Source organism: Uranotaenia lowii, chromosome 1, assembly GCF_029784155.1.
Source record: "Uranotaenia lowii strain MFRU-FL chromosome 1, ASM2978415v1, whole genome shotgun sequence".
NCBI classification, from domain to species: domain Eukaryota; kingdom Metazoa; phylum Arthropoda; class Insecta; order Diptera; family Culicidae; genus Uranotaenia; species Uranotaenia lowii.
In genome coordinates this window covers 87,666,397-87,686,184 of record NC_073691.1, presented here as the reverse complement: position 1 = coordinate 87,686,184, position 19,788 = coordinate 87,666,397, and the positions used below count along the sequence as shown (strand labels likewise).

The 19,788-nt window shown below is 38.2% G+C and overlaps 1 long non-coding RNA gene across 1 annotated transcript; it reads left to right on the top strand.

The window, feature by feature from the left end:
* Nucleotides 1-18,518: 18,518 nt before the first annotated feature.
* On the top strand, nucleotides 18,519-18,997 carry LOC129740553 (uncharacterized). The gene is made up of 3 exons (XR_008736279.1): nucleotides 18,519-18,559; nucleotides 18,623-18,697; nucleotides 18,756-18,997. It is a non-coding gene; the product is annotated as an uncharacterized LOC129740553 (long non-coding RNA).
* The last annotated feature ends 791 nt before the right edge of the window (nucleotides 18,998-19,788 follow it).

The following is a 19,788-nucleotide window of genomic DNA, read 5'->3' as shown; positions in this document are numbered from 1 at the left end:
GCCGCCACGAGTTTCTGGGTCTACCTCTTCTTCGATGTCCTTCTGGATTCCATTCAAGCGCCTCTCTGCAAATCACGTTCTCATCTCTTCGCAGGATGTGCCCAATCCATATCCACTTACGTTCTCGAATCTCGATTTCTAGCGCCCTTTGATGACAAAAGCAATGTAGTTCATCATTCGAGATCCAGTTGCCAGGCAACCAAGCGCGGATGATACTCCGCAGGCAGCGATTGAGGGATAAATGACCCCATAGATGTTAAAATCGCAATGATCAAATAAAATAAAAAAAAACTGGCAGCGATTCACAAAAACTTGCAGTTTTTGTGCCGTCACCGCATATGTGCACCAAGTTTTACACCGTACAACAATACGGATTTGACGTTTGAGTTAAGATTCGGATTTTCGTTCGTAAGGAGATTTGGCGGGTCCGCCAGATGTTCCGCAGCCTCGCAAACGAAAATCAGGCCTTTCTGATCCGTTTTGCGATGTCTTTCCTGGTACCACCATCAAGCGTTACCTTCCTGAATCTGTTGCCCAGCTACCACGAAATTGGAACGATTATCTGTATTGATTTCCATCGACTTGGTCTTTCCGGCATTGACTTTAAGATCTGCTGCCTTGGAGCTTTCGGTGAGGTCGTCGAGCTCGCTGTGTATGTCTTGTTAACTTTGGGCGAGCAAAACAATGTCGTCAGCCAGGTCAAGGTCGTTCAGTTGCTCCATTGTCGAAGGATTCCACGGCAATCCTCGGTTTCGCTTACAGTTAATCGATTCAGTCAAGATCTCATCCATTACGATGAGAAAGAGTGATAAGTACATTCCTGTCTCACTCCAGCAGTTACTGGGATTGGTTCGGATAACACACCGTCGTGCAGGACCTTGCATGAAAATGCCTCGTATTGTACTTCGATGGATGGACTAGTTTCTCTGGGACTCCTCGTCATCTTAGAGCAGCCCAGATGTTTTCGTGGTTCAGTCGGTCAAATGCTTTTTCGAAATCAACGAACACCAGCAGAAGAGTCCTGGAATTCGTTGATTTGTTCCAGTATGATTCGTAGCGTTGTGATGTGGTCCACACATGATCGTCCGGATCGGAATCCAGCTTGTTGCCGTCGGAGGGTAGCGTCTATTTTCTCCTGGATACTGTTCAGGATCACTTTGCAGAGTACTTTTTCGCCAGTTACCGAACTCTACCAGGTCTCCTTTGTTCGGGACCTTTACGAGTACACCCTGCATCCAGTCGGCCGGGAATGTTGCACTATCCCAGATGTCAGCCAAAATGCGGTGCAACATTTGTTCTGACAAGGCAGGGTCGGCTTTCAGCTTTTAAGCAGGGATGCCAACGATTCCAGGCGCTTTGTTTGATTTCATGGGCTTTGATTGCCCTTTTGTTTCAGCCAGCGAGGGCGCTTCCGAGTTGACGCCTTTTTTGCGACCTACTGTTGTCGCTTCGAGCTGCGGGTTCTGTTGGCCATCGCTATTCGTGACTCGGAAGAGTTGTTCGAAGTGCTCAGTCCATCGTTTGAGCTGATCTGTTCAATAACTGACCTGCTGTCATTTAACCTGCTGCTCGGTCTTTTAGCGGTAGTCCTTGCACCACTAAGGCGGCGAGAAATGTCATAATGTCATGTCAATTCTGACTCTTGCCTTCCTCGGATCATCGACCATCCCCCATGTTTTATCCGACTATCCATTCACTTCTTCCTCAAACTTTACCGAGAGTACCATGGCTCGTCGTGATAAAGGCATTCTTGATTCCACATCACTTTTTTCGATTGTTCCGGCTGTCGGCAGTTCCGAGGCTCGGGATTCACCTCTCGATTCTGCAACTGGCGGACGTCGTATTGAAACCCGACTTTCTCCTCTCACCATTGGACACGCGCAACTCTCAGTGTATCTCACCAAGTTCCTTGCAAGGACGAGATGGCAGTCAGATGCAAAGTCTGCGCTAAGTTTGTTGTGGAAAAAGGCTCCTTCTCCATTTTCGGCTGATGCAGATATGGTCCATTTGATTTTCTACTCAGCCATCTCGGGATACCCAAGTTACCTTATGTGCTGGTTGATGAGGAAAATATTGGCTTGATAACTTCTATGCTAAAAATATGTATAAAAGACTTCCTCCTCCTTTTAGTCTTACCTCTGAAAGAAAACAAAATCTTGTACCCCAAAAATTAAAACTTTTTGTTGGCCTGGTTTGGTACGCTGTGAAACCAATCACAGTAATTTTTGTTTCATTCGAACTTAATTTTATTCGACTTATTTTGACTTAATCTTTAAAAACTTAGATTAAAAATAGTTCCACTCATGATAATATTTTAATTGTGAAAACTTCGTGTTTAATTGATATTTTGATGGAAAACTCGTTATAAAAACATTAATAATGTTGTTTTAATGTGTTTTACTACCATTTTAGTCATAAATAATCAGCTCATAACGGTAAAGGGTCACAAAAAATAACGTTCAAAGTCTGCATAGATTGGTGAACATTGTAAAAAGGCGTATGTTTTTTAAGCTGCTAATAATATTATTTCGTTTCATAAATTTTAGCAAAAAAGACTAAGCTTGTATGAAAAAAAAGTTCTTGGGTTGTGTATTGCCCGCCAGACCTCACAATTCGCACAACCCTTGTATAATTTAAATGCTTACAAAAATGAAAATAGTAACATTAAAGAGCAAGCTCACCATAAATGCCAAATAAAATGCCAATCCTAGATATGGAGGAGTCCACCAAAGAATCTGGTGCTTGAATCTTCGGGGGATGAGATGATTAATTTTCCGAAAGTCACATTGAAGGTTACATTTCAAAAGTTTATCCAGTTTTCCTTCTCCAGTTTCCAGATTTTAAAATTTGTTCAACATTTGATGGCAGGAAAAAAACGCGTCGTCTTTCTTCGGCCACAGCCTACCTTTCCTTAATTTGAGTTTTTGGTTTGATTTTGAAAATAACGTGAATAAATCCGAACAAAATATGTGTTTTTTTTATTCAAATCCCAATAATTGTGCCGAATTTTGTAGGTCAAATAGCCTGGCATGTCCGGGTGAAACCAGGCAATCTGGAAAGCTTAACATACAAATGTGAAAATTTTCGCTTTCGTTTCGCTGTTAGCTTTAAAGCTGGAGAGTTTGTATTTGAATGGTATTGGGAAGCATTTTCACAGCAAAATTAATTGACTGTCGAAAAAAAACTCCTGTGAACGAAATTTCAAACGCCCGTGTTTGAAATCAGGAATGGATTTGGAAACAGATAATATGAAAGACCTCTTTTGCCAACCCTGACCCTGACACCTAAGAGTAATTGAGCTTCCATTTTTTTTTTTTTTTTTTTTTTTTTTTTTTTTTTTTTTTTTTTTTTTTTTTTTTTTTTTTGTAGCGACCCACCACACTCCCCCACACCAAAAGGCTCGATTGAGCCCCCTGGTAATGGACGCTACTGTTCTCAGCACGTCTGGCAGCAATTGGACAAAGAAATATTAAACTAAAAACGCGAACAAAATTTTACTCATGCTGAGAACTCAAAATGGTAATAATCTAGTGCGAGGAAATGTGACGATACTAATTTAACTAACTTACAACTATGAATCTCAATGGAAAGAGATTTCCTTTTAAGAGATTCACTTTCAATTATACAAAAAAATTTATAAAACATTCTTCTACATCAAAAGTGCTATGTGCAAATTTTCATCATAATCCAATGTATAATAGCGTTCATATCGCAAAAACAGTTAAACCGTTGATATGGATTGAAACCCGAAATCAATTACCCGTCCCTTAATATTCTCATGTGCAAATTTCCATCTCAATCCCATGTGTTTTAGCAATAATTTCGTAAAAACAGTAAATTGTTGATATGAACGACTCATTTGGCCGACCCCTGACCCTGAGTGTCATAACAATTTTCATCATTCCTGGTCCTAATGTGCAACCATGCCAAATTTCAGCTATCTAGGCCTTATGACGGCTGAGTCTATAGAGGACAAACAAACACACACACACAGAAATTGCTTTTCATATGCAGACACCCTGGGCTTGTGATATAGCTCAGTTGACAAGTCTGTTGTCTCCTGAGCCGATGTCCGCGAGTTCGAGCCCAAGAGTAAACATCGAACACAGTTGTACCGGATAAGTTTGTCCGTCTGTTCCCTATAGACTCGGAAACTACTGAACCGATTTACTTGAAACTTGGCAGGTGGGTGCTTTTGAGGCCGGGGAAGGTTTTTATTACAGTTTGAGACCCCTCCCGTTCACAAGAAGGGGGGAGGGGGTCTCCAAAGAAAAATAGAAATATTTGCATAACTTGAGACCCTTTCAAGAAAATGGTACCAAATTCGGCATGGGAGGGGATTTGACTACGAAAAATATTTCTATGAATGTTTGGTACCATTACTTATTTCCAAAGGGGACAAAAAAAAAGGAAAGGGGGGAAAAGGTTATATGATTGTTTGAAACTCCTCCCGATTTGCTTTGGGAGGATGGGAAGAGGAGGGTTAATACCCATTTTTTTGCAAAACTCGATAACTGATCAAGTGGGGGGAATCAAATTTGGCATGCGAGGGTATTTGGATGAGCGAAATGTTCCCAATATTTTATAAGCGAAACATAAAGGGGGAGGGGGCAAAGAGAACAGAGTTCGAGCTGGAGCTCAACACGTGTGTTTGAATACCAACCTAAGTTTCAAAAAAAATTCGTAAGTGAACTAACATCCATAAGATGTCGCTACCGGTACACCTATTTTTATTTTCGTTTTTTCGACACGCTTAGAAATTAATACTCAAAGCTTATCTCAAATGAAGCCAGTGCAATGTATGACAGTAACACAAATTTTGGGGTAATAAATTTTAAAACATCATGATTTAAAAAAAATGCAAATCTTATTTCAATCACACTTGAACGCGGTCATATGCACCAATCAAACAATTTTGGCGCTGAATTGAAAGTTGAATTCCAAGTGTTAAAGTATGTGTTGGGATTTTACTATCAGTTAACAGTTTACTAGAACAGAAAATGTGAACATAAATGTTATAATTGTAAATTATGGCTCGATATTCTGGTTGATGAGGTGCCCATCGATACATGAGAAATGAATAAATAATAACTGAGTTACACATGAGTTACAAGATAACATCAACCGGAATACCGACCCATAATTAACAATTATAACATTTATGTTCACATTTTCTGTTCTAGAAAACTATTTACTGACAGATATACTTTAAAACTTGGAATTCAACTTTCAATTACACAAAAAGTTGTATTACTCTCATATATTGCAATGGCCTCATTTGAGATAAGCTATGAATATTAATTTGTAAGCGTGTCGAAAAAATGGAAAAATAATTGTACTGGTAGCGACATCTTATGGATGTTAGTCCACTTACGAATTTGGTTTGAAACTTAGGTTGGTATTCTCACACACGTTTTCAACATATTTTTGTTCGGGGCTCGATGTCTGTTCTCTGTGGAGGGGGCTTCTATAATTTTTTTTTTGCAAAACTGGTGAAATAATCGAGCAAATGGATCTAAATTTGCCATGAGAGGATATTGGGGTACATGGAAAAAGAAACCTCTTCTGATCCAAGTAAAAAAAATGGTAGAGAAGAGATTGTCACCACATTTTTATATTAAAGATGCTGAAATTTGGTATGAGATTGAATTTTGATATGAGTAATGTTTCTATAATTATTTGATACCCTTCCCTTCTTCTATTTAGTGAGATAGAAAGAGGAGGCGGGAGCCTCATACATTTTTGTTGCATATCTATAGACTTAGTCATACGAAAAAATACAATTTTAGTAGGAGAGAGTTTTTGGAATGGAGAAATGTTTTTATGCTTTTTCGGAAGCCTTCCAGTGGGGGGACGAATAGGGAAGAAAGGGGCTCTCATACCTATTTTTGCATAATTTGATATGTCATAGGAAAGCGTATGGAAAAAAAAATTGAGACTCCTCCTTTCTTTTCAGTGGGGAGCTTTAATAGGGAGAGAGGTACACCCAAACTTTTTTTAATAACTGAAAAAATTATAGAGCGAGTTTTGCATAAAAGGGGAACGAGAAACGTTTTCTTGATTTTAAAACAGGGGGATTTTCATCATTTTATTTTCAATAACTTTGAAAGTGACCAAGCAAATGGAACCAAATTTAGCTTGCGAGTAGAATTTTATACAAGTAAATACAGAGTCTTAATTTTAAATACAAAATAATGATTGGAAAACAAACTTGAGGACAGGTTTTAGAATTTAAGAAGGTGTAGCAAGCACATTGGGTCAGCTAGTAAATAAGTAAACTTGTTTTTTTGCAATTTTTTCCACATACTTTGTTCGATAACACATACATTGAAAAATCGTAATATAAAAAACATGGACTAATTTCTTTTAATTTCTGAAATATGTTTTTGTGAAAAAATCACTCAAAAATATTCACGCGTTTTCGAGATATTACGATTTGGATTGGTGTTGTTCTAAAAGGTTACTATGTACCTACAACAAACTTTATATTGCTTTTATACACTGTTGGTTCAATATTACTTTATGTTCAATCGCCAAAATTTTTCAAATAAATATTTTTATATACAGTACCGTTCATATTTGTAGAGTAAGGTGGGGTAAAAGTACGAGTCGGGTAAAAGTACGTTTTGAGATTATCACAAACCGAGAACAGTAAAATCCAAAACTCTGGCGTGGATTGATAGTGATTTGGACAGCCTTCATCCATACATAATTTTTTTTGGAAAAATTTAAAATACTCCGAAAAACGAGATAAAGCAGCTTTTCTGCTCAAATGATGTAATATTTAAAATAACGGCAAACATGTTTGAGCAATCAAAATTCTGGCTTTCAATGAAAGTCTTAATGTGTCTGTTTAGTTGTTTTCAACCACTATCAAATTACGAAGAAAGAATTTTATTAAAATGTCTCTGTTTTGCACAATAAACTGTGAATCACAAGAAATCTTGAAGGGGCAAAAGTACGAACTGCAAATGGGGCAAAAGTACGAATGATATACAGAGTCTAATGAAGTAAATCTGAAAGGAATGTTTTACCTTCTTTCTAAAATTCACTGGGAACATCAGCGCATATTGTTGTTTCTACAAAGACTTGCTCGAGCTAAAAATTGCGCAAATACGATGAGAACTGGATTTCGTAAACCTGTAGAATATGGACAATAAATGGAGAGTTCCAAATTCGCGCAGGTTGTTCGCCCATGTACAGGATTTGTATCAGAAACGTACACAGAAGTTACTGCTGTAAGCATAGATTTATATAAAATAATTTTCCTCTTGACTTCATGCAGAAATGTGGAATTTTGAATGGTCGTTTTTTATCCCACATCATTCGAACTTTTGCCCCAGAGATGGGGTAAGAGTACGTTTCGATAGCAGTTAGGCTTTTTCACTACTGCTATCAAATGCGTCGAACAATTATCGTCGTAATTTTTTAGAAAGAAGATAAAAGTCTAAGGAATCCAATGCTGTTCTTGGTTTTTCGGAAAAACAACTGGAAAATTTTCTAAAAATGGGATAGCACTAAGGTCGTACTTTTACCCCACCATATCTATAGAAATTGATAGCAAGCGCACTGTCACTTCGACTTTGAACTTCCATAACTTTTTACTCTAATGATATTTTTTGATCAAATTTTTTGCGTTAGATAGATCAACTATCACACTATAATCACACAAAATTTGTCCAAAAAGTCCGATTTTCGTAAAACTACTGTTTCTCAGCCCACACAAACTCGAGAAAGCTCAAATTTTGTGTGATTATAGTGTGATAGTTGATCTATCTAACGCAAAAAATTTGATCAAAAAATATCATCAGAGTAAAAAGTTATGGAAGTTCGAAGTCGAAGTGACAGTGCGCTTGCTTCCAATTTCTTTACAATTATGAACGGTACTGTATAAAACCATGAACTTTCAAACGTTTTCATTTGATTTTTCATTAAAATTAAAGTCCTTCGCAATTAGTACGATTTCGACATTATTCGACAGTTTTTCATCCAAATAACTTTTAACAAAAACGTTTAAGCGTTACATACAGACATAACAAGCCTTTAATATTTTAACCATTATCCGCTATTGAGTGCCAATATGACACTATTTGAAGTTTGGCGGCTTGTATGTAACTTTGTTCGGGTGCATCCACATACAAAATTATTTGGAGACCCTCAATGAACTCTCGAAATCTTGAATTAAAATCTTTAAATTAAAATCTTTAAATTTAACCTTTAATGAGACCTTGAGTGTCAAAACCGCTATATTTCTTATGTTTCTCAACCAATTTTATAGTTTTGGGAACCTCGTAATGTCACTCAATTATGATTCACAGACAATGTTCACCTACAACACTTCAGTTTTACGTTATTTAAAGTCTAAGAAATAAAATCCAAAAAAACATGCTTCGGAAAAATGAGTGTAGATCAGCTACGGTATGCTTGAGTTACGATTACGATGTTTCCAAAACTATAAACTTTGTAAAAATCGATTGAGAAACAAAAGATGAAAGAGATGTATTCGTTTTAGCCAGAAGTGTCAAAATGACACTCCAGGAGTTAAGAGATTACTGTCGAATATGAAAAATTAACCTGCAAAATAGTTCTCGTGAATTCTATCTTCAAATATGAAGAAGGATTACCAATGTTCCCATAACATATAGACTGAAACCAGCATAACTCTCGTTCCGGCAATACGCAAGCTAGGTACAATGTTTGATGAAAGTATCCGTTGTTTTTATTTCCATTTAATACCCATTCTTACAACTTTTCTTTCATAGTTTGCGGTTCGTTATCAAGTCAAGCCCCAATGAAATACTCACACATTAATGTTCGCCTGGATGGGGCGATAAACTTGAGCCCATAATCGTCATTGTCTGTCTTGACCAACTGAAAACACAACCAGAGGAAAGCATAAAATATTGCATCTATGCTTTTGGAGCTGGTTGACGAGAAAATGCTGCAAAAGGCTGATGGGGGACATGAAACAATAGAAACGGAGGAAGGTATAGGTTAGGTTAATATGTACCAGTTCTAGATATATGTTCGTACAGCATCAACCGATGACGGCCATACGGGTGATAAAATGATGTGACCTCTATCCCAAGCTCTGCGGTAAGATCCGTTCGGTTCCAAGCTTGATATACTTGTTGATGTAAGAAAAATCTTTTATACTTCGTCCTCCTAGAAGAACCACAAACGAGCAAACCGCAGGACACAACAAAATCCTGCAGAAGCATCCCTCGTCGGAAGGATCGTAAGTCCGATGTGAAATCAAGATGACACCGGAATAGGACGTTTCGAACTCAAGGGCATGTTCATTCTATGTTTTTTTAGTATCTACAAAGAAACGTCATCGAAAATTAAAAAAAAAAAATTATTACCCTGTTCAAAGCGGTAATATGACAATTCAACTGCAACTTAAACCTCATCTTTTATAACTTCCCTGAGTTGTTTCGTAATTTCTTTGAAAATTGGAAGTTGACACACTCTTATGCTTCCTCGAGCATTATCCGGTTGGATGTACCGATATGGATGCATCATTTCGCAATATCGATAAAGATCTTTTTAAAAGGGCGACCACAAAGTTTAAAACCGATCAAGAGCGGTTCGAAGAAACTTCTATACAACGAAAGGATCGGATTAGAAATGAAACAATCTGTTCTCAGCCAGGTATTTGTCATAGAAAAACGTTTGGGGCTGAAGCAATCTTGATTGCAGTTCATTCAAAAACGAAATTAGTCTCCTATAAATCGAGCTTTTGCCAATTTAAAGCTCCCTTATCTAGAATTCAGTTTTATAATCTATATAAAATGTGGACAAAGCTTGATTCCTCTGGAGGCTTCCAAATATAATTCGAAAAGAAAAGTAGTTTCTCAATTTTATTGTTGCCCAGTGTATTTGAGTACTTCTAAATATTTCACTTGCAAGAAGTGTTTTTGCGCGTTTTCCACAAACAAATTTGATTTTGACCGTTTTGCCATTATTGCCCTAACCACAACTAGCTAAGAAGCTGCTCAATTACATCGTTCTCCTAATTCTGGAGAAACGATCCACGCTTCGAGGATCTTTGGAAGCGGATGGAGCCGATTTTCATTCCATTGCCAACTGACAATGATGTTGAAGCGAATTTTCATGACAAGAAGCACTTCAATCACCGAGAGGAAGAGAAAAAAAATAAACACAAATCCGCCAATCCAGAAAAGATGGGGGTGCTGCAATGAAAATGTCTTTCGAATTTTTCTCAAATTAAATCGATTTGGGGTCTTTTGTTCGATTTGCTCTCCTACAGCTTCTGAAGATGGTACAGAGCAGAGCAAAAAAAAATCTCCCAACAAAATGAAGCTCGAAAAGGTCCCACGATAGGAAATGTCAGAGATTCCCAGTATGGATTCGAGGTGGGAAAATCTTGCCTCCCTGGTACACTTTGTAGGAAAAAGGTTGGTATTGGGTATTGGGAGTTTGCTAAACGAAACGAATCTGGCGCAATTTGGGTGAAGTCATCGAAATCCGTTCCCATACACAGAGCGAAACAGCAAAAAGAAGCAAAAAGCGGTTGGTATGCGAATTCAGTCGAGTTAACAAGAGTAATTTAAATACCACCAGCCATGTGATTGGATTCTTTTGTAATTATTGTGTTAGCACCTGAGGATTGACTGGCTAATTATTTTGCAATTAGAGATTTTTTTTCTCGTTCTCAGGGATTTAAATGCCAAATCTTACTTGGTAGTTCCAGCAGCAGATTGAAGTTTAAATTTGAATGTCATCCACGCTACGAAAGCATACAATTGTTTTGATATGTAATATTCCCACAGTTGGAAAAATATGCAATATTACAATATTTTTTATGAAGTGACTACAAATTTGTTTATTCTCGCTTCTTTTTTCAACTGAAAATTTTCAAATAGAAAATTAGTGCTGAATTTGATTTAATGGCTTCATCCAAACTGCACAACACACAATTAAAATGCATCACAAATCGTCCAGTCATGTGCCTAAGCCCCTGTGGTTATGCAATTTATTTAAATTGTCAAGCATTTTTCCACCCTTACTTCTTTCCCAACTATCAAATCAAGTAAATATCATCAAAACGCAAATATTAGAAAAACATTAAAAATTGCAATCGAGCGCAACAAGAATGGTTAAAATCGGTCATTATTTGACGAAACGGCATGCATTTCACATTGAGTGTCCTGGTCGGACATTTAGTCGCCTCATTAAAACAGTGATGAATGTCACCCTTAAAAAAGTTAGCCAATTTTTGAAGCTTAAAAACTTTTTTATCTTAACTTTAATAGAAATGCAACCTTCGAATGAAATATTTGTCATAGTTTAGGCTTTAAGAAAACCCGTTTTAGAAAGAAATCGGTTGAAGGAGACAAAAGTTATTGACGAAAAACTGGTTTTTCATGTTCCTCTCGAACAAAATGTCTCAAAATCCCATACAAACTTCAGGCTCGTTGAGCGACCCCTTCCCGTGGTTCGACCTGGCCCAAATTTGGCATGAGATCTCGTAATAGGCCCAGGATCAATTTTAGAATGCAGCGTATATCATTTCACAGGTTTTAAATTTTCCATACAAATTTGGGGCAGTCTAATAGACACATTTCTCGTAATCAAATACCTTCCCACGCCAAATTTGGTTTCATTTGCTTGATTAGTTTTCCTTTTATACTGAAAATTGTAAAGGAATCTGTAAGGATCCCCCTCCTCACTTTCTTTTTCCCCACTAGAAAGAGGGAGGGGTACCAAATATTCATAGAACTATTTATCGTACCCAAACACCCTTCCAAGGCAAATATGATTTCATTTGCTCGAATAGTTTTCAAGTTATGCAATAAAAAAGGTATTAAAGCCTACCCCCCCTTCCTGCCGTATCTCCACTGGAAGGAGGGAGGGGTCTGAAATAATCATAGAACTATTTTTCGTAATTCGCTACCCTTCCGAGCCAAATTTGGTTCCATTAGCTTGATTAGTTCTCCAGTTCTGTGCAAAATTGTAAGGTTGGCCCCCTCCCCTCTTTCTATCTCCCCACTCGAAGAAGGGAGGGGTACCAAATATTTTAAGTAACATTTCTCGTACCCAAGTTCCTACCCATGCCAAGTTTGGTTTGATTTGCTTGAACAGTTCTCGAGTTATGAAGACTTATTACTTTTAAATGAAAGATCCCCTCCCCCTTTTCAAGAATAGGGAGGGGTCCCAAACTATTATAGGAACCTTCCCCGGCCTCCAATACCTTTACATGCCAAGTTTCACGCAAATCGGTTCAGTAGTTTTCGAGTCTATAGGGAACAGACAGACAGAAATTCATTTTTATATATATAGATGTCAGGAAATACATAAGAAGGTTTGTTCATAATTGTTGTTCACAATTACCATTAGGACCATTGATCGGGGCACGATGAGCATCTAATATCATGATCTAATATGTTGATTTTTGCATCATACGGATATTAGCATCCTCCGCCAAACAAAGCACCAGAAACATCTAATGTATGGGTGTGTGTTAATTGTTCTTATTCTACAATCATAGATACATACTTTTTTTTTTATTGCTTTGTTTAATGTATTTACGACTCATCGTTTAGTGCTAAATGTATCGATCATAAAAGGTAAATGAAAAAAAATCGCCACGACCAGGAATCGAACTCGAGTCCTCTGATTATCTCTTCGACACATTACCAATAGACCAAATCGTCAGATAAAACCAGTTAAGCTGTCAGTAAAGGGTGATACGGTCAAAATTTGGTCAAGGGAAAACGCGTGTAAATCGGTGAAATCGTTTATTTAAAAAATCAAATGAAATTTCTTTTTCAAGTTTAATTAGTATAAAATTCAGGAAAAATATTCAGTTAGGCTTCCGCAAATCCGAATTGCCAGGCCTTACGCTTAATCCCTGCCATCAGATTTTATACAGCCACCTTGTCCACCTTCTTCGCCGCAGAAAGCCAGTTTGCCTTGAACTGCTGCTCGTCCTTAGCAGTTTTTTTTGGTCTTCTTTAGGTTCCGCTTGACAATAGCCCAGTATTTCTCAATTGGACTGAGCTCTGGCGTGTTGGAAGGGTTCTTGTCCATGGGACCACCTGCACGTCGTTAGCGGCGTACCACTCCATGGCCTTTTTGCCGTAATGGCAAGATGCCAAATCCGCCCAAAACAGTACGGAACAACCGTGTTCTTCAGGAAAGGCAGCAGACGTTTATTCAAACACTCTCTCACGTAAATTTATTGGTTGACAGTCCCGGAAGCTGTAAAAATGCTGCTTTTCAAGCCACAGGTACAGATGTCTTGCCAAACCAGATATTTCTCGCGAACTTTGACAGTTTCATGTGCTTGAAAATATCTGCTACCTTTCCCCTTCCTTTTGCCGTATAAAACTCCTGTCCCGGAAGCTGCTTGTAGTCGGCTTTGACGTAGGTTTCGTCGTCCATTACCACGCAGTCGAACTTCGTCAGCATCGTCGTGTACAGCCTCCGGGATCGCGCTTTGGCCGTCGTATTTTGTTTATCATCGCGATTTGGAGTCACTACCTTCTTGTAAGTCGAAAGTCCGGCTCGTTTTTTGGCTCGATGCACGGTTGTAGACGAGGTTAGGGTTTCGCTTGAAACTACCGGCAACTCTCTTTGTCGTCTCAGCGGCTTCCGGTTTTCGATTTCCCCCCGATCCAGACTTCCTGGCTGTCGACAAACGTTCCCCAAACACTTTTATTACATTTGTAACGGTTGATTTGGCAACTTGTAGCGATTTTGCCAGCTTTGAGTGCGAGTTGCTCGGATTTAAGCGATGCGCGAGCAAAATTTTAATACGCTGCTCTTCTTCCTTGGACGGCATTTTGACAACTGAAGAGTGGATTCCAAAATCAAAATAGGAGCAACATTCTACACACACACACCTTCAAAATAAGGGGTGTTCAGGTTTTTTAAATGCAAAATTGAAAGAAATACGTCAAGTTGTTATTGACCAAATTTTGACCGTATCATTCTTTAGCTCTATAATTCAGTTAACTTCATCAGGTTAAATCCGCTGCTGGATTCTGTGGCAGAAAACGCTTATCGTGCCTCGATTTATGGTGCTTGTACTACCCCAGGGCAGGCCACTAAGTTCAAATCAGGCATTGGAGAGAAGCACATGATCGGCAATTACGGTTTAGGGTAAGGAAGTCAAGGTTCATATAAGAATTTTGATTTTTTAATAAGCGATAAACTAAGCTTAGATCGCTGAAATGTTCAAAAAAATTCTCCAATAACCCAAAAGTGTTGCTTAGTAATGAATCATTCAAAACTTACTTCAAACAACAAGTTTTTGCTCGTTCCAGATCTCGTAAGCAGAGTAAACGGAACCGAGGCTATAAGATGATTTCTGATGGACGACAAAACTTATGAAAAACCCTATTTCAAACAATTTCCAGCGTTTGAATCCTAAAACATGTCTGCTCGTGGTAAGGTCCTTAGCAGATTAAAGTTTGTATTTGCTGGTTGTTTTGTATAAAATATAATGATTTGCCAAAATTCTGCTCCTGTGGAAAAGTACAACAATTTTTAAAACGAAAGCTTTGGTTTTCGCTGTTTTAAAAGTCAAAAAAGAGTATTCTTGTATATACGCTTCGTAACTTATGATATTTACTAGGCGATTATTATTTAAGTTCAATCTCATGATGGTTTTACTTCGTAATTGACAGATTTTCCCTGCAAAAATTCAATTTAAAACGTTTTTAAATGGCTCAAAATAATCGAGTTTTGTTCATTTTGAAACAGTTGAACCACTAAATTGCCCTAATTTTCTTCAAAAAGAAAAGTATTGGACCAAAAACTAGCAGAAATTGAAGGAGAAGAATGCAGCCACCTAAAAAACAGATTAGACGAAGTCTGAGTTGGAAAAACTGATCAATATCATGACTGAAAAAAGTTGGGCCGATGGGTGATACCATGAATAAAGTAAACATGAATTATCCTCCTCCACAAGAATAAGAGCTCATTACAACTTTTAGCTCTAACTTTAAACACGCTTTTGTAATAACACTCAGGGCTGTCCCAACGGTAGATGCAAAACACGGTTTTCGACCACGCTAAAACATTTCGGCTGGCACCGGTGGCGTATATTGCTGTTTTAGCACAGTTATCGATTTCAAAATTCCCAACAGTTATACGCCTTTGTTCCAAATACATGCAAATTTGGAACAGGATTTCAAAATATACGACAGACCGATTTAGTTCACGATGAGAAAAATTTAGCCAACAATGATTTCTTTCACACATGTTTGGGCAACATTGGGTGTGCGTGTGATAATAGTTTCTTTTTGAGATATTATTGTGATTTTGACGTAGAATTACGTCTTACGGCAACACTATAGGGGGGCAAATTGAAATTTGCGAACAGATCTCGCGTCACGAAAACTTTCCATCTCACAGACATCCTATCTAAAGGATTATGACGTCATCACCAACGCCTGCTTTGATGGGTTTTGTTTTTCCCTACCTACGAAAGGTATAAAACAAAGGGCCCGTCGGTCGACTCGGTTTCTTTCTCTGTTTGCCGTCAAGCTGAACAGACCGTTGCTGCGCTTCGATCTGAGTGTGGACCCCACCAGTGGTAATCCGACTCAGATATCGATTTGCAGTAGTTCAGTGGCAACCGTGGACCAGTGAGCAACGATGACGGTGAGCAGCGATGACGGCCACCACACCAGCGTAGACAGCCAGCGGCGGAGGCGTTCAGTGGCGGAGGACTCCAGTGGCAGTGGCAGGGATCCTACAGGTCATCGCAAGTGGCGTTGCAGGGGCGATTATGTTGCATAGTTGGATTTTGTTACATGGTCGGATTATGTCACATGGTCGATGGTTGGATTTCGTCACATGGTCGGATTATGTTGCATGGTCGGATTATGTCACATGGTCGATTATGTCACATAGTCCGATTATGTTGCATGGTTAGATTTCGTCACATGGTCGATTTATATTGCATGGTCGGATTGTGTCACATGGTCCGATTATGTCACATGGTCCGATTATGTTGCGTGATCGATTTATGTCACATGGTCGATAATGTTGCATGGTCGGATTATGTCACATGGTCCGATTATGTTGCATGGTCGGATTATGTTGCATGGTCGGATTATGTCACATGGTCTGATTATGTTGCATGATCGATTATGCTGCATGGTTGGATTATGTTGCATGGTCGGATTATGTCACATTGTCCATTTATGTTGCATGGGCGATTATGTCACATGGTCCGATTACGTTGCATGATCGATTTATGTCACATGGTCGATAATGTTGCATGGTCAGATTATGTCACAGGGTCCATTTAAGTTGAATGGGCGATTATGTCACATAGTCCGATTATGTTGCATGATCGGATTATGTCTCATGGTCGGATTATGTCACATGGTCCGATTATGTTGCATGATCGATTTATGTCACATGGTCGATAATGTTGCATGAGCGATTATGTCACATGGTCCGATTATGTCGCATGGTTTAATTTTGTCACATGGTCCGATTATGTTGCATGGTCGATTATGTCACATGGTACGATTATGTTGCATGGTTGTACGATTATGTTACATGGTCAAATTATGTCACATGGTCCGATTATGTCACATGGTCAATTTATGTTGCATGGGAGATTATGTTGCATAGATAGATTTTGTTACATGGTCGGGTTATGTTGCATGGTCGGACTATGTTGCATGATTCGATTATGTTGCATGATTGATTTATGTCACATGGTTGATGTTGCATGGTCAGATTTTGTCACAGGGTCTATTTATGTTGCATGGGCGATTATGTTACATGGTCCGATTATGTTGCATGATCGGATTATGTCTCATGGTCGGATTATGTTGCATGATCGGATTATGTCACATGGTCCGATTATGTTGCATGGTCGGATTATGGCACAGGGTCCATTTATGTTGCATGATCGATTATGTCACATAGTTCGATGATGTTGCATGATCGGATTATGTCTCATGGTCGGATTATGTTGCATGATCGGATTATGTCACATGGTCCGATTATTTTGCATGATCGATTTATGTCACATGGTCGATAATGTTGCATGGGCGATTATGTCACATGGTCCGATTCTGTTGCATAGCTTAATTTTGTCACATGGTCGGATTATGTTGCATGGTCGGATTATGTCACATGGTCCGATTATGTTGCTTGGTCGGATTATGTCACATGGTCGATTATGTCACATGGTCCCATTATGTTGCATGGTTGGATTTCGTCACATGGTCGGATTATGTTGCATGGTCGGATTATGTCACATGGTCTATTTCTGTTGCTTGGCCAATTATGTCACATGGTCTGATTATGTTGCATGATCCGATTATGTTGCATGGTTAGATTTTGTCACATGGTCAGATTATGTTGCATGGTTGGATTATGTCACATGGTCCGATTTTGTTGAATGGTCGGATTATATAAAATGGTCCGATTTTGTCGCATGGTCCGATTATGTTGCATGATCAGATTCTGTCACATGGTCTGATTATGTTGCATGGTCCGATTATGTTGCATGGTCGGATTATGTTGCATGATTCGATTATGTCACATGGTCGATTTTGTTGCATGATCGAATTATGTCACTTGGTCGATTATGTTCATGGTCGGATTATTTCACATGGTCGATAATGTTGCATGGTTGGATTATGTCACATGGTCCGATTTTGTTACATAATCGGATTATGTCACATGGTCTGGTTATCTTGCATGATCCGATTATGTCACATGGTCCGATTATGTCACATGGTCGGATTATGTCACATATTTGTTGCATGGTCGATTATGTCACAGGATCGGATTATGTCACATGGTCCGATTATGTTGCATGATTCGATTATGTTGAATGGTTGGATTTTGTCACATGGTCGGATTATGTTGCATGATCGAGTTATGTAGCATGGTCGGATTTTGTCACATGGTCAAAATATGTTGCATGGTCGAAAATGTTGCATGATCAGATAATGTCACATCTTCGATTTAACTGCATGATCGGATATTGTCACATGGTTGATTATATTGCATAATCAGATTGTGCCACATGGTCGATTATGTTGCATGGTCGGATTATCTCAGATGGTCGATTTTATTGCATAGTTGAATTAGGTCACCTGGTCGAATTATGTTACATGATCTGATTATGTTGCATGATCCGATTATGTCACATGTACTGCATGCTCAGATTATTTCTGGCGATAGGTTTATGTCACATGGTTAAATTCTGTTAAATGATTGAAATTTGTCACGTCATATTGCCATTTTGACACTCATATGTTGGTCATTTCAAAAATGCACTATAAGTTCTGTTATTCTATACATTGACAAAAAACAATTGCGTAATTCTACGTTTAGTGGTCGTAGCCAAATTACTACCTCCCCCACTTTTTTTCTTGCGCTAGAGTTTGCACACAAAAATTTCGTCAATCTCCAATTTCGCTCTACGATTTCGCTATTTTCCTTCACCGTCGAATGTGTATGACTCTTGAATTCGTGATCAAATTAATCACAGCAGTCATGCCTTTCCAAATTGTAAACAAAACATTTTAAAAAATCATGGAACTTCGAAAAGGTAATTATTTTTAAAAATTTCGTTGTGAAACTTTGCTTTAATAATACCGAATATCTTTTCTAGATCAAACCGAAGGTGCCCATTTAACATAAGGAAAGGTTGGCAAAGATGGATCATTAATATCCTTTATTAGAATTCGTAAGTTTAAATTTAATTGTGTTAAAATCAGTGCTTTTTTCAATAATATTTTTTCCAGCATCAAGTATTATATAGCTGACTGTTTTCTGGAATCGAACCTACTATCTTAGGGACATATGTATCTCGAGAGTGTTCTGTATCGATGCAAGGCTGTGATTATGCCTGTGGTCGAAGCTTAAGTAGAGAGCCTGATTTGCTTGTTGCAGACATGCGGCAGAACTAGAGGCACGACCTCATTCTCAACCGCTTTTTATTAATGATTCCATATCGCTTCTCGCAGATCATTGTAACAAAATATTTTAAACTGAAAGAATAAACTTTTATTTATTTTCAAAATCGAAATGTTTAAAAATATTCAGCGATTTCTCACAGAATCTTTAGGCAGCAGGTCAAAGAATAGCTTTAGTTTAAAATGTTTCTTTTCAAAAATTAATATATTGTGTTGATTTTCAGACGTTTCACCAAGTCCTTAAAACGGTCAAATATTGGTTTGTTACTTGGACCGATTTTAGACTATTTCACAAGTTGTACGGACCGGACGATCCGGACGATCCGGACTTTGAGATTTGGGATATTTGACATTCTAATGTGGATTGTAGGGTACCATGTTGCAGGCGTGCCTTTTGGTTCACATGTATTGATCAGCAGGGGAGTCTTAGTTAGGTACGTGGACAGAAAAGACGCGAATGAACCGTTGTGCACTTTATCTTGTTGCGAAAGTGGAAATTGTATCCGAAACCCCCCGAAGTCCTTACATGGATCATTGAAATTTCGCTAAACAAACGTCGTCACATTGCAAACTTGTCAACTGATATGTGTAAACAAATAATTCAAGAACGTACAAAACAAGGTGTGAAAAAGATTTATGTAAATTTTTGACAGATCGAAAAATGTGCAGGCGAATCTAGTTATTCGAGAAAATTACAATATTTGAATGTTTTTTTTTTCGCTTCAACCACCCTATACGTAACATAAATTGAGAATAGATGTTAATAAAAACCATATCAAGTATAAATAATAGATGTCACATTATGCTCGATTTAATATAATTAAATAAAAAACTTTTCATTTGGGCTCGACGAATTAGTGAA